The sequence below is a fragment of the Hipposideros armiger genome, unplaced genomic scaffold, assembly GCF_001890085.2.
Source record: "Hipposideros armiger isolate ML-2016 unplaced genomic scaffold, ASM189008v1 scaffold_534, whole genome shotgun sequence".
In the NCBI taxonomy this organism is placed as follows: domain Eukaryota; kingdom Metazoa; phylum Chordata; class Mammalia; order Chiroptera; family Hipposideridae; genus Hipposideros; species Hipposideros armiger.
Genome location: NW_017731884.1, coordinates 944532 through 960588, shown reverse-complemented (window position 1 = coordinate 960588; position 16057 = coordinate 944532). Strand labels below are relative to the sequence as shown.

At 35.0% G+C, this 16057-nt stretch overlaps 1 protein-coding gene across 1 annotated transcript in view; it reads left to right on the top strand.

Annotated features, from left to right (window-relative positions):
- Positions 1 to 16057, top strand: part of GPC5 (glypican 5) — a 1048823-nt gene that overhangs the window by 133038 nt on the left and 899728 nt on the right. The gene's annotated exons all lie outside the window — the stretch shown is intronic.

The window sequence follows — 16057 nt, the reverse complement described above, 5'->3', positions numbered from 1 at the left end:
AGTTTTATGCCAGGTGATATATATTTTTTAACTGACTTGGACAACATATTTGTATTCAAACCATTTTATTTATTACTTAAAATGTTTTTATTATGTTAAAATAAAATAAATCTATTATATATGTTAGATTGTTTGGTTTTCTATAATAATTTTGCATATGTTTTGCTTCATTGAATAGGTTGAAGGTTTTGAGTAATTGAAGGATTTTCGAATTTTTATATCAGAAATTAAAACTATGATATAAGATAATTTGACATGTGAAATAAAGTATATGTATTTCTCTTACCCCTGAGGAAAATTTAAAATTCCCTAAATTGTTTGGATCTATCACAAATTTATAAGAAAACAAACAACTGTCTGAATTACTATTTATTAGAAACCCCTATTTTAAAAAGAACCTTGTCGAGATTCCATTCTACAGGAAAGCAACATTAACCAAAACTTTTTTATCTGATTGCCTTTCATGTGTGAGGCTCAATTATGGTTCTATTATTGGGAATCAGGAAAGTTATTCCCTGAATGATAATATGGGTCAAGATCACCTTTCTGCTTGTTAGAGGAGATGCTCATCCAGAGACCGTTAGCTTAATGACCCAGCTTCTTCTGCGTAAGTTACAGCCTGGTAAGTTCCTACCACAGTAGGAACTTTTGAAGCTTCGTTAGCATTTAAGGCCATAGGGGAAACATTAAATTAACAAAAAAAAAAAAAAGAAAGGTCTCTCAAGTCAATGATTCCAAAGAGATCCTAGCCAACAAAGTGTTGGCTTTCCAGCATTTCTTAGCTATAAAGGAATTGAGTTGTGTTTTGGTAAATTTTGTGCCACTTCTGCTGTCATTTAACTTTTGCACCTGACAATCTGTTAAACAGTGTTCCATACTAATAACCTTTGTGTAGTTAGATGATTACAATGCCACACTCTGAGGTAGAATCACCTTTGCTGCAAAATGGAAGCTGGCTCTGATAAGGTGAGCAGGCAGGCAAAGATTATGAGTCTGAATCTCAAGAGAAAAATGAGAGACAAAGCTATGATTTTGGATATTATGATCATAGGTGGAAAAAAAATGACGTAAATGTGGTTACTTGGAGAGTATGCTTTGAATCAGAGATCCAGAAAGCTGAAGATATGATCTTTGACTCACCAAAGCAGAGCATCAGAAGATGTAGTGGGTGAACCTGGAGAGAATACTGTATTGAAACTAAGAGAAGACACATTCAACAGTGAAGTGACGAATATAGCAGAGAAGCCAATTATCAGACATATTAGAGAATATATCTTAGTTTTGGCAATTAGAATATCAGAGGACACCTAAGCTCAGAAACATTTCAGTGATTATCTGTGGATTGAACTGGATAGCCATGAACTCGAGGGATAATTAGGAATTTTTTAAAACCTTTTTTGGAGCAGTTTTATGTTCACAGCAAAATTAAGGGGAAGGTACAGAGATTTCTCATATATCCCCCTACACATGCAGAGCGTCCTCATTGTCAGTATCCCCCCTCCACCTCACCAGACTGGTATATTTGTTACAATTGATGAGCCTACACTGACACATCAGAATCATGCCAAGTCCATAGTTTACCATAGAGTTCACTCTTGGTGTATGTTCTATGAGTTTGAACAAATGTATGATGACACCAATCCATAGCTATAGTATCATACGTGTACGGAGTAGCCTCAATGCCATAAAAATCCTCTATGCTCCATCTAGTCATTCCTCCCTGTCCTGCTACTGGCAACCTCTAATCCTTTTACTGTTCATGGGTTTACCTTTTCCAGAATGTCACATAGTTGGAATCATACAGTATGTGGTCTGTTCAGACTGTATTCTTCCACTTAGTACTGTGCATTTAAGTGTCCTCTATGTCTTTTCATGGCTAGATAGCTCACTTCTTTTCAGCATGGACTATATTCTACTGTCTGCATGTATCACAGTTTAACTATTCACCTACTGAAGGACATCTTGGTTGCTTCCAAGTTTTTGCAATAATAAAAAACTGCGATAAACATACTGTAGAGGTTTTGTGTGTAAATAAGTTTTCAACTCCTTTGGGGAAATATTATGAACTTGAATTGCTGCATCATATGCTGAGAGGATGTTCGGTTTTTTAAGAAACTGCCAAACTGTCTTTCAAGGTGGCTATACTATTTTGCATTCATACCAGCAATGTATGAGAGTTCCTCTTGCTCCAATTCCTAGCAGCACTGGGTATTGTTAGTGTTAGAAATTTTGTAGTAAACATTGTAGTAAGTGTGTAGTGGTGATAAATAGGAGTTTAACAAATAATTGTAATTATAGTCTGGTGGACTTTTAAGAATTGAACTGTGAAAGAAAAGTAAGAGATGGGGTGGTAAATAGGATTAGATTCATGATCGATTTTCTGTTCATTTTTGTCAAAATTTTGAAATTTTAATTTTCAAAACAATGGAAAATGTGGTAGCTGGTCACTGCTCGAGCTTTCCTGATGACCCCTGCCATCCCAGCTGCTCTGGACACTCCACAAGAACTCGGTGACCACCCCAGTGTCTAGTAACTAAAAGAAACTCTTAATTCAGTGGGGGCCTCGGGCCCTGATTCCGGCTCTTTTATGATTGGTGCCATACTGTTATTAGATAATTTTTGTAACATGCCAGGTGGGGAACGTTAGGTCAAAGGTGGTTGTGTCTTTCTGTTGGTCTTGTTTTTAAGAAAAAAGATGTATGCATGTTTATAAGTAGAAAGGAAGGACTGGGTAGAGATGTAAATATTGAAATCAGGCAGAGAGGGTAGGAGAAGATACAGGGTGCACAGAGGTAGACATTAGCTTTGGGTGTGGAGGGGATAATTATTGCTGTGGGATGGAAGAAAAGCCTGGGAATGACTATGGATAATTTTGTGGATTGATAGGTAGGAAGATGATGAGTTTCCTAGTGAGAGGCCTTTATTTTTTTCTGTAAATTAGGAGACATTGTCATTACTGAGTCAAAGGGTAGTAATAAGTCAAGAAGCTTGAGGAGAATGGTCAATATTTTCTATCAGTAAGGTGGATCATCTGCTCTTTCCACAGGCCTCCTGTCATTGAATAGATATGAAGCTAGGGATAAAATGCTAGTACCTGTTTCCATCTCTAAATTTTAGAAGATGTATCTCAACACAGTCATGCTAATAGCAAGAAGTATTAACATTGCACCATGTTTTCCATGCCACCCATACATAGTCATAATGTTTTTTTGTTAGTGATAATATTTTCAAAAATGTGATTATTCTATATATTACCCATTAAACTCATTTTTCTCACTTATTACCTGTAGTAGTCTTTTCAGTAACTGATGTATAAATATGCCACTCCGGCATTTTTAGTAATTGCATAGCATTCCTTAATGTGATTTTACCAAATTGATTCAGTCATTTCCTTCTAAATGAACATTTATGGGCTTTTTTGGTTTTTTTTTTTGCCCCTACAAACAACGTGCAGTAACAGCATACACACCTTTGTATACATATATTGGAATTTCTTTAGGATTGTTCAGATTTTTGTATCTACTTTTATATAGCTTGGACATTTAATATTTTAATACATTATTTTCCAAAGCTTTTTAACAGTTTTCACCCCCACTGGCAATACATGGAAACACATTTCTTTGCATCCACATCAGCATTGAACCTTATTACTTTCTTGCTGCTTTGGAGTGGGGACAGAATTATGGGGGTGTTACTCCCTTTTGTTTACATAAGATTGAAAGTTAATAAAAATTTATTAAATGTTATCAAGTGAATTTCTGGAAAGAGTTTCCTGACCATAGAGGAAATGAGCTGGTTCAAACACTCCTTCATTCTCACCAAGTGCTTTGGGAGGCCAGTCCAGTTTTTCTGTTTAGAGTCTAATACATATAGGTTAGCCTAATGTGCTAGTCTGGACTGAAATAAGAGCTTCAGAAATGTGTGAATACACAATTGTTTTAACCAATAGTCTTGGAATCTGTACCAAAATTATGTTTTATTGCCCTGGAGACTTAAAAAACTCTTCCAGTTTATTAACCCTGCCTATTATGATGTGTGATGAGGGAGTAAAAAGAATTATGAGTCATCCAGAAAGGGGTGGCTACAATATCTTTTGTAATGGTTTGTGTTTAGTATCATCTGGACGATCTTTGAATTTACTGACATAAAGTTCATACACAGCTCACTGATAATAAGTAAAGTCTAATTTGGAGGTGATAGTAACTAAGACCCTCTATCATGGTCTGAAACTTACTTTTAATGATTTCTTTCCTTCTAGATTCTTTTTTCCTTATGTGCTAGCAATAGTGAATTATTCATGACGCCTGAGCTCTACCATACACATACATTCCTTTGTGTAATGATTCAAGCCATGCTATTGAATTAGAATTCCTTTCCCCATATCTGCCTGTGACAGTCATATTCAGGTGACAGGACTCAGCTCAGTGACAACTCTTTTCTAACGTGTTTCCCAATTTTTTTTATTTTTATTTTATTTGTTCCCACATATATCAATTAGATATTGTATTTTGTGTTATCACTATAGTTATGCATTGCTGTCTCTCTTACTAGGTTTTAGGAATTTTTGAGATAGGAGATTTTGTCTTACTCATCTTTCTGTATAGCAACTGTTTGTATTATTTGACGTCTAGCTCAATATATTGCACATAGGAGACACTCAATAACAGTTGAATGAATGAAACTATGTCTGGATGATGGAGTAGGCTGGCTAAACCAGGTTAGGGAAGGGGCAGCTGTCAATGTCTGCTTCTGGTTATAAATCCTGGGAAAATTGTATTAAGGGCTTTAGGATATAATGAAGTTTGCAGTGAGTCAGAACACCTTTTCATAAAACCTTTTGAGAATAAAACAGTCCAATAGATTACACTAACATAATGTGAGACTACAAGGGAAACTGGCCTTGTTTGTTCTTTCCTGAGAGTTAATCACACTTAACTATGTGATCTTATATTGTCCATTCAAATCATCCCGCATGTGCAATTGGAGTAATTTCCCTTAAATTTTGTAATTTCTAGTGCTAGTCACACATGATTTCTATATTCTTATTTTTATGTTTTTTATACTTTAAAAAACATATCTATATGCTTTTAAATATTGAACAATATTCAAGTATCAATTTTAAACAGTTAGGATATATTTCTGAATTAAGGGTAAATATATTAGCTAGAAAAATTTCTTATGGTAACAGCATGATATGTCTAGAGAAATGTGCCTCATTTTTAATGCTCTAGTAGTACATTTCTCTTTTATAAATTCTTTCATCTCATAACTGCAGATAAATCCCAGGGAACCAGAAAAAATGTGATCATAATATTTAAAATTGATTATTATCAACTGCTCCTGGAATTGTCATATATATCTATATATATCTATATATATATATCTATATATATCTATATATATATATCTATATATATCTATATATATCTTTTATTTTTAAATAAGTGTGAAAGCTAGTCTGTCTACAGATGCTAATACATACAGAACAATCCATATATGAATTTTGAAGGAGCCCTGCAGGGAAGAGCTTTTTCACATAGACAGATGAATTAGGATACTTAGCTGACAGGGTCATCACTACATTTCTTATTGGAAAAATGGATTTCTACTACAAGGCTGGAAAATATTTTTAAAAATCCTCAAGTAGGCTGTAGCATTCAATGAATCATGTCATAAATTGAATGGGAAGAGAATCGAAGCATGTCTTGGAGCATATGGAGTGAGAAAGGGGCCTGCAATATCAGGCATGCTACATAAAGAAAAATACCTTATGGCAGCAAAGAGAGCTTTTGGGCTTGAGGTAGAAAATTGAATGGTTATGTTTAAGTGAGTGCTTCAGTAGCATTTTACATAAGAAAATTCATCTGTTTTTCAAAGTAATATACTATGCTAAATGCAGTCTATATAATCTACATTATTTTGTCCCACTTAAATATTATGGTTAGAAATCTAATCCTTGTAGAAGTAGTCAGCTTTCACAAAGTGGGCAATGCATAGTACTAATGGTATTTACTCTTTGCAGAAATAACTTAAAAAGCATTGAATTTAGACTAGAAATTTAGAGTAGCTTAGAAAATCAAGGAAAGGAAGGAAGAAAAGAAGGGAGGGAGGGAGAGAGACAGGCAGGAAGGAAGGGAGTAGGCTGCCTCCAGTAGAACAAACAAAAGTACAACTGAAAAAGCAATTTCAGGGAGATTTTGAACGTATGAGCAGACCGAGGTTCTATTTAATTTGTCAAGATGCACTAACTTTTGGGGATATTTTAATGTCAACTGGACTGAGTGATTCATACTGTCTGCAGCACAATAAAAGTTTCAGTCTGTGCTAGGGAAGATCAGCCGTTTTGAAGAAACATTTGAATTTTGATTCCAGCGTTTCACTCTGTGTGAACATGGCCTTATTTAGTGCAAGAATTTTGACACTGTCTTTGATTTCTTACATACCAGGCATTGCTAAGCCTTGAAGATTCAGATTACATTCTGTGGTCCAAAAAAGGTCTTCTGTAGTTTAGAAGTAGTTGGGTTTAGAGCAAAGAAGTGTGTACGTATTTAAAGATAAGGAATTCATTTAATATTTATCTAATTGATGGTATAAGGAAGAAAATGGAAATAAAGGGAAGAAGAGTAAAAACATTTCATTTCAAAGGATTATCATTTAAAAGTATTATGTTTTTCCTTAAATGTTTAGAAATTCTATGATTTGAATTATACTTCTGAAAGTGAACTGTGGTTTTTTAAAGAAAACTCATGAGGCAAGGACTTATAAGAATGATATTTATTTTATGTTCTCAGTGACAGCCTATATTTTAATTTTACGCACGTTTCTCAAGATTTTCAAAACATCTGAACTGAGGCTAATATGAAAAATGATGATATATGGAGCTTTAAATTTTGAGTTACCTTTCAGAATGCATTTTTGTTCATTTTATCATCTGGATAAATGAACTCCTAAGACTATAACATGAAAGTAAATTAACATAACATGAATTACATCATCTTGTGTCAATTAATGCTTTTATATTGCTAGCCATGTTATTTTATTTGGAAGTACTTCAATGACTGTTTTACTTTGGGAGTTTACTGGTCCTTTTCCTTTTCATATTTAAGGTTTTATTTGAATAGGAAACATAAATCTGCTACAGTCATGATTGCTGATTTACTGTATAGTTAATAAGTGTAGCATTGAATTCCAACAGCTATTGAGCAACTAGTGTGTGTAAAGCCCTGTGCTGCACACCAAAAGAAACAAAAAGTGATGATTAACGATCCTCATGCTTCTGGGTATTTATGGTCAACAGTCTAGGAGGGACAAATATATACACAAAACTACAAATACCATCATACTATCCAACTCTAATAATAAATATCTTAAAATGTATCATGAGTTCATGAGGGAGGGGAATGCGTTGTCTGAACTACTGGGTAGAGGGTGAATCACTGGAATTTAGCCATCTAAGAAGTCCCATAGGCAGCAGCCTTCAGGAAGAGGGAAAAACATGAATACAGACATGGAGATATGCAAATGTGTGATGCCATTTTGGAATGGTAAATAGACTGATATTGGTAGACCAAGAGTTTTCTGATTAAAATTGGCATAAAAGGGGACAAAAACATAATTTTTTTCAACTTGTAATCATCTTTGGATGCTGTTTTAAAGCAAATGGGGAAATTTCTTACCAAAAATGTGGAGCTCTGCAAAGTTCTTAAATAGGGAAGTAATAGAGTCAAAACATATTTTTAGAAAAACAACTGTAGCGGCTATATGAAGCATAAAAGTCTGGCCCCGCATATTAAAGGAAGGGAGATGCATTTGGAGACATCTGAAATGTTTCTGGTGAAAGATATACTTTCCAGATGCAATGCTAATGAAAAGGAGGAAACAGCTGCAAAAATAAAATGCAGTTCCTAGTGCCGTGACTTGGTGACTGACTGATGTAAGAAATGGGGAGAATATAAAACATTAAAGATGAAGGCACTCCCAAGATTTCAAGCTTTGGTTTCTTCAGGGACAGTGATGTCTTTGATAGATAAGGAACACAGGAAGATGATCACGTTTATGGGAAATACTATTTCAGACATAAGAATTTAATATGCATTTAGGAGTTTTGCACTTATCTGATATTGAAACATAATGGTAGATTTTATCAGGATAAGATGTGAAGGATCAGGTACTCCAACCAAACATAATGAGAAACAATGAAAGTATTGTACTGAAAACCATACGAGAATCTTGTTTTAAATATTTTGGAAAAATAGGGTTTCAAGAAGGGTAGTAGCAATCCATAATTGTGGAAGCTACATAGACTCTTCGAGGGATGAAGGTTGAGAAGCTGGATTTGGAAAGATCGTTGTTGGCGTTTGTTTCAGATTGGGTACCCTGGAAGCTGAGCTTCTCATGCTAGCAGTTTATTTGGGGAGTGCTCTCTGAAGAAACTTGTGATGTTATCAGGGAATCATGACAAGGGAGCAGATCACAAGCTCGGATGGAGTCTAGATTAAGCCTGATTCAAGGGGCGGCTCTAGAGTATGAACTGCACCAGAGCCTTGAGGCAAATGGCCTGGGTTGTTATAATTCTACATTAGTCAGTCATTGATTATGGGAACACCTTGGAGTGGCCAGCAACTGCAGACTTAAACCTTCAGGCAAGAGGTTTCCTTCAGCTGATGGCATTCATCTAGAGAAGGGTGTGCCTGTGAACCGTCAGCAGCCAACAACCTAGAAGCTAGGGGAGGACTCTGGCCCACAGTCCTGGTCAGTGGGATTTGGTGTGATACACACATGTCTTCTACGTCTTTAAGAGCTGTTTCACTTGAGTTGTGGATTCATACACCAAATGACAGTGATCTGAAGAGTTAGACCAAGGGGACACGGTGACTGAAAGGGAAATTAAGGACAGCCTGTGTGTGTGTGTAGATAGAAAAATAGATTAGATAGATAGATAGATAGATAGATAGATAGATAGATAGATAGATAGATAAAGAGATGCATACATGCATACATACATGCACACATACAAAGGGGCCCAAAAAATGTATACACATTTTAAGAAAGGACACTGTATTAAAATTGTAATACTCAATATATACTGATAACAAAAGATGAATACAAGTCATGTTTGACTTCTGCAATTAAAAGCAGTGCTCAAAATGGGTACCATCAGCATAATTTTAATACAGTTTTTTCCTTTCTTAAAATGCATATACATTTTTTGAGATATATATATATATATATATATATATATATATATATATATATATATATATATATACTTGGTAATTTTTGAGAGACCCATGGTAAAACAGGGAGAAAGGGATATGGTTCCTATAACAGCAAAAATGAATTGTAACCAAAGTTGGCACGAAGTGTTTTTCCTTGGAAAGTCAAATTCCTTTGATAGTTTATGTCCTCCTGTCTGGAAGGCGCCAGTAGTATGAAAATTGTTGTGGTTGTTGTTATTTGTTTGATTTTGTATTAATAGAAAGGGTGGACTTCGAAATGTGGTATACTGGTACATTTTTAACAACTGTCTGGGGAAAATTAAAAATCCCTGATTTATAGCGTTTGCCAATTTCTGTAGTACAGAGGTGTAAATATTCTCACCATGGCCGATTTTAAGCTACAAATATGGCCTCAACTGGCTTGCAAAAGTCCTGAAAATGTAATAGTTACCTCTGTTTTGGAATAACCTTTGATTACTGTGTGAATTTTCAAATTAACTTTAGTGCGAAAAAAAATCCATTATACTTTTTCTTGAAACTCCTGCCTCTAGTATTGAAAAAGGTTGTAATAGATCATCTCTGGGGAGATTTGAGGAACACGGGATTTACTCAAAAAGTCAAGCATGACATGAGGTTATCATTTTAGGGTGGTTCTGACAATTAATATACAATGATCATCCACACAAAAGAATGCTAGTAATAAGTTCATGGATTCTGTTTTTATGATATAATAATTAGTGTCTTTAATGTTTGGCCTTTGAGATATTTTTTTCTTTATTTTAAATACATTGAAGCTTGTTTATTTGCTAGGTTCTAGTTTCACATCTCAACATAGAATTCTTAGATATTTTTAAACTGTGAAAATAGGTAAGAGTTTTCTGGGTTGTTTTTTTTTTTAAAGATTTTTTTTTATTGGGGAATTAGGGGGATAGGAACAGTGCTGGGGAATTGGGGGAAGGGGAACAGACAAGTTGCTGTCGTTTTGTTCTTCAGTCTAGTTGTGGAGGATGTCGCTTCACTGGCCCAAGTTGGCACCATCATTGTGCTCTTCCCAGGCGAGGCCGATCAGCCGCCGGCTTCTGGACGGTCGCTCACTGCGGCTGCTGGCCGCTCACGCTGGCTGCTGGCCGCTCACGCTGGCTGCTGGCTACATATGGTAGCCCATGGCAACCCACTGCCACAGGGGCTGCAGCCTATGCCGTCGCCGGCGACTCCCAGCAGCCCAGCTCCAGGTCGAGCTGTTGTTCAGCATCTTAGCTGTGGAGGGCAGTGTCACTGGCCCTCATATGTGGGATCCGAACCGGGGCCCTCTGGCATCCCAAGCGAGTTCTTAACCATCGCGCCACTCGGCCGGCCCTCTGGGTTTTTTTTTTTAATCACTTAATCTTTATGAGTAAATTCTATTTTGCCTAAATCAACAATGTACAGACTGGGTTCTTTATTCTTCTCTTGCAATCCTGCTCTACCTGCAAGGCTTTATGAAGAAAGAAACCATTTCCTTGACAGACTACAAAGTATTAATTAAAAATAGTAAATATTATTAACATGTTTGTTGCTTTTCCTGAGTTTTCTAACTTAATTTTATAACAACCCTTTATGGGAATATGGTTATTATTATCCCTTAAGAGGTAAGATGTTTAAAATTCAATAATTTTCACTTACTAGTTGCATGATTTGAAATGTTATTTAAATTCTCTAAGCTTTTTCCTCATAAAATGGAGACAATAGTACCTACCTCATAAGGATTTACTAGATCATGGTTAATAGTGGAGCTTTAATCGTCATCATTCATATTGATCCCTATTATTTTTTCCTATTGGCTGAAAGATGCATAGTGGAGAGTTAAATATATGCACAATTAAATGAGCATGGTTTATAGAGCTTCCGATATATTACATGGAAAGACCATATATGACTGCAAGTAACTTTACACATTACCTGGCCTCTCTCCTGACATGCACATGCAATTTATTAAATCATATAAGCAAGTGAAATTCCATTATGTTATCAGATTCATTTCACAACCTCACATGTTAACTTATAACTGAAAATCGCATGTTTAATGTTGAAGAATAAAGCATCAGCTATTATACCATCTTTGTAAAGTACTTAATGCCAGTTTCACTTCATTCTCCCAGTGTAACAGTTTTGAATTGTACATAAGGGTTTTATTGGAAGTTGAACTGTTTTACTAGTGATGGTTTTAGTAAATTAGTATTTCTTGGAGTAGATGTAAACTGAATGTGATGTTCAAATAATAACTTTGGAGTTAGTGAAGCAGCTTTAAGACACCAGATCTTGGGCTGGGTGAGTGGCTCAGTTGGTTAAGAGCTCACTCAAGGGTTTGAGCTTTGAGCAACAGCGGTTCGAGTCCAGCCCGAGCTGAGTTACCACTGAGCTGCCAACAGGTGGCAGGACGGCTCAGCTAAAATAAAAATAAATAAATAAATAAATAAAATAAAATAAAAGACACCTAGATCTTTTGTGAAATGACAATTCAGAGAAGTACTTGCATGCTAAGGCTTCCCTATCCACTGAGTTTTGAATGGCTCTTTATTGAAGACAAAATGAAGGTGAGACCTAAGCATAATTTCTAAACACTTTCATATCTCTGCAAGTGTAGGCAACTGTTATTTCTCCTTCATGTGCTCTCCCATTTTCCTTCATCAAATTGGCCAGTCTCATCTCAAATGCTCTAAAGAAACTTTGAAAGTACTCTAGGATGAGATAAAGGTTCTCAATATTTATGGGAACCAAAGAGGATTTTGAGAAAATGGATAATATTAATGGAAAAATGTATAATTCTCCTGAAATTGGAGAAGTTGTTAAAGTGAAGATTAAGTTTGAAGTAAAGGATATGTGCTTCATTGTAGTTTTGTGCAATTGAAGTAGGTATGAGAATATGATTGACAATTAGAAATACAACTACTGTACGTGGCAACACTTTAAAAATAGACTTTGTGTCACATGGCAGTTAAACAGGTTTCTGCATGTACATTTATTATGTGTGTATATACCCATAATACCTACATACACTTAGATTACAACAGATTATTGCCTTTACTGTAAGTATGTCATAGCTCAATTAAACACCACCACCACCTCCATTTAAAGAGAAACTACAGTGAGACATTGTCTTTTTTTTTTTTAATTCAAGTTTATTGGGGTGACAATTGTTAGTCAAGTTACATAGGTTTCAAGTGTACAATTCTATAATTTATCATCTATACATTGCATTATGTGTTCACCACCCAGAGTCAGTTCTCCTTCCATCACCACGTATTTGATCCCTTTTACCCTCATCTACCACCCCCTCTCCCCTTCCCCTCTGGAACCACTAAACTACTGCCTGTGTCTATGAGTTTTTGTTACTTCGTTTGTTTGTCTCATTCTTTTGTTGTTTTCAGTTTCATAGAAGACATATCAGTGAAATCATATGGTTCTCGACTTTTTCTGTCTGACTTTGCTTAGCATAATCTCAAGATCCATCCATGTTGTTGCAAATGACATTATTTCATCTTTTCTTATGGCAGAATTATATTCCATTGTGTATATACCACATCTTCTTTATTCAGTCATCTATCGAAGGACACTTTGGTTGTTTCCATGTCTTTTTTTTTTTTTTCCCCAACTGTTAAGTATCAGGTTTCTGGTTTACTGTTAAGAGGCGGAAGTGATCTTTTTCCGTAAGATTTGATGTGTTGGTTGCAAATTTCAAAGTGAAGAAAAAGTAATGTCAAAAGAATAATGAGAAACATTATCCCTGGTTAAGATATATTTTAGTAAATATAACAAAAAGGAGATAAGGGAGTACTTAGAAATACTTTTATAATAAATATTTTCTCTGAATCCTGTTGGTGGCATAATTCAGAATTACATCTTTGGGTTTCATTTTGAAATTATTTTGAAATCATTTTGAAATTATTTATTAAAGACATCTTGGCAAGAAAATTTAACTCATTTTATTTACAAAATAAATTTTCTCTAATGACCATAAATCTAATTTTTATAAAATAGTTATTTCTTTATAGACTTGTAGTTGAAAATGTAGCTTTGGGTGCTATATTCTTTCCATCACTTTGGAGAACATTATTCTAGTTGAGAAAATAATTTTATATTTAGTTATAGAAGTAGCCTTCTATAATTGTAGTAACAGTACAGTACATTATAGTATAGTATAGTAGTACAGTGTAGTAGTATAGTATAGAATAATAATAGTGTAGTGTAGTAGTATAGTAGTAGTATAGTATAGTAGTAATACCAGTTGCTGTTATACATCATTATTTCATGTAATTGTTTATTCTTTGAATAACGAAGACATTAGTTAACAGTGACAGAATAGACTCCTTCTTTTTAGTCCTAAATTTGTCATATAAGAATCAAAATTATTGATTGGTACAAGGTTGATACAAAGTATGTGGATGATGCTTTTTATTTGAATGTCAATTTTATCCCCTATTGACTATCGCCTTCAAAAAATTATTTGCTCTATCTTATTGAGGAAGCAGAATACTTTATTGTAGTCTCTCAGTTTGTTTGTTGGATGAACCAGGCCAAAAACTATCAATTAAATTTTTTGGTTGAAAGAATATTTCTTAGGTGCTCTTGCATACCACCACCAATGGTAGAAACTAGGAATGAAAACTCTTAGTAGGCGCATCCCTGTACTCAGAAGCCTGTAATAAAAGTAGGGCCCTAGTAAATTCCATAAGAGGGAGTGCTTGGGGAAACATGCTGGAGGTCCCGTGTTTACAGAGCAGGCTTTCTGGAGGGGGCTGTGCCTAAAAGAGTGGGGAGAGGAAAGTGTAAATGAAGGAGAAAGAAAGTAGAAGGGGACAAGGGCGAGGAGAGAGAGAAGGTTGTTTCATAAATAAGGTTTAGCTGTTGGTAACTAGGTTAGGGAAATACAATGTTTGAACTAATCTCTTAAACCACAGTAGTAAAGATTTCTAACATACAGGAATTTCCAAAGATTGATCCATTAAGCGTTCTATTGTGAGTTCCCCACCAAGAGTTAGTTCTCCTTCCATCACTAACACACAATGCAATATATAGATGATGTATTATACAAATGTGCACCTGAAACCTATATGATTTTACTAACCAATGTCACCCAACAGGTTTAATAAATAAAAATATTATAAAAAAATAGTTCTGTTACTTGAAAGTAAATTTATGTAAATAATTTACAAAATATTACAACAGTAGCCTTATATAATGAGTAGCTTTTAAAAAACTTGCTAGAGGGCTGGCCAAGCGGCTCAGTTGGTTAAGAGCTTGCTCAAGAGTGTGAACTCTGAGCAACAGAGTCACTCCGGTTTGATTCCTGGCCCGAACTGAGCTGCCGCTGAGCTGCCAACAGGTGGCAGGATGGCTCAGCTAAAAACAACAACAACAACCAAAAACTAGCCAGATCTTCCTGAAGAGATATTTTATGCAGTGTGACATTTTAAAGCTTTAATCATATTGACTGCAGACATTTTATTTATCTTGAATCCAGTAATGCTTAAATGTGATACCATTTTTATAGATGCTGTGTAAAAATTAGCTTTTGGTTTATTAAAAGAAAGAGGTCAACTCCTCATAGCTTATCCTACTAGTTCTGCAACTCTTGCATCTATCACTTTTTCACCCATTTGCTACCAATCTATCGATCTTTCCTTGGTGTGATAATATATGTATTTGTTACTATTGGGTCTCAGCATACATGCCTGTTTCAAAACCTTGCAACTGTCAGCACACTGCCATCTGCCCTTAGTAGGATGTCATGACATATAATCCCACACTCAGGATTACCAGTGTTTTTTGTGTCTCACTTCCCAAGTTTGTTTACCCCAGACACTGCTCTATAGAGGCACCATCTCCCCTGACAAGACTACTTTAGAAAGGTGAATGAATGAATTTGCAGTCCATTGTCAATGAACCATACATGGTTTAATAGTCCTGCAGACACTTGCAATAAAATACATTCCAGTGTTTTCATATCTAGCTAAATCCTATATTCAAACAGCTTTATTTTTGTTTTTTGTTTAACCTTAATAATTAGAATGATGAAAGCTTCAGTATTCTGTTTGAATTATTAGAGGGACTCTAGAGCATCACCTGCTTACATGCTTAGTTGCTCTCTAGTGTATACCCCAGAATATCTGTAGAGCACAATTTGAAAATTAACTGCCTTAAGTCAAAGAAACAAAAATACTGGTTTCTAATAGAATTTCAGAATCTTCAAGTAGCTATTGAGACTAATATCTTTTGATGGAGGAAAAACTCCAAAAATCATGCAATCTATAAAAGTTTTTTTTATGTTTACTATCAGCTGTGGTGTATTCTGATACATGTATCAAGAAGATAGTGGTTGTTTTTATTTAATTGATTCTGAAATACATACTAGATGGTGTCATATGATCATGGAATGCTAGATATGAGATGGATTAAACAATTCATGCTTTCAATTTAAAGATGAGGAAAAGTGACACAAAATTTAAAGAGGATTGCTCAAGGTCTAATGGAGTAGGGACAATGATGAGTCAATCATTTAGATTTCTTTATTCTCTCTTCTACTGTACCAAATTGGATACTTAATTATCTATTTTTATTACTGGATTTCCTAATCTTACAACAGAGGTTTTGCAGATCAATATTTGCTCAAAAGTTGAAACACTAATATTTTGTTGGGATATCATTATATTCAAAGATGTATATCAATGTAATATAAATATCATTAAATTATCTAGAAAACCATCACTATGAATCTATCTTCTATGCTTTTAGTCAAACCTGCCTTAACTCTGTAGAATAACCAGGGGTGATTTTATTCCTCAGGCAACATTTTTCAATGT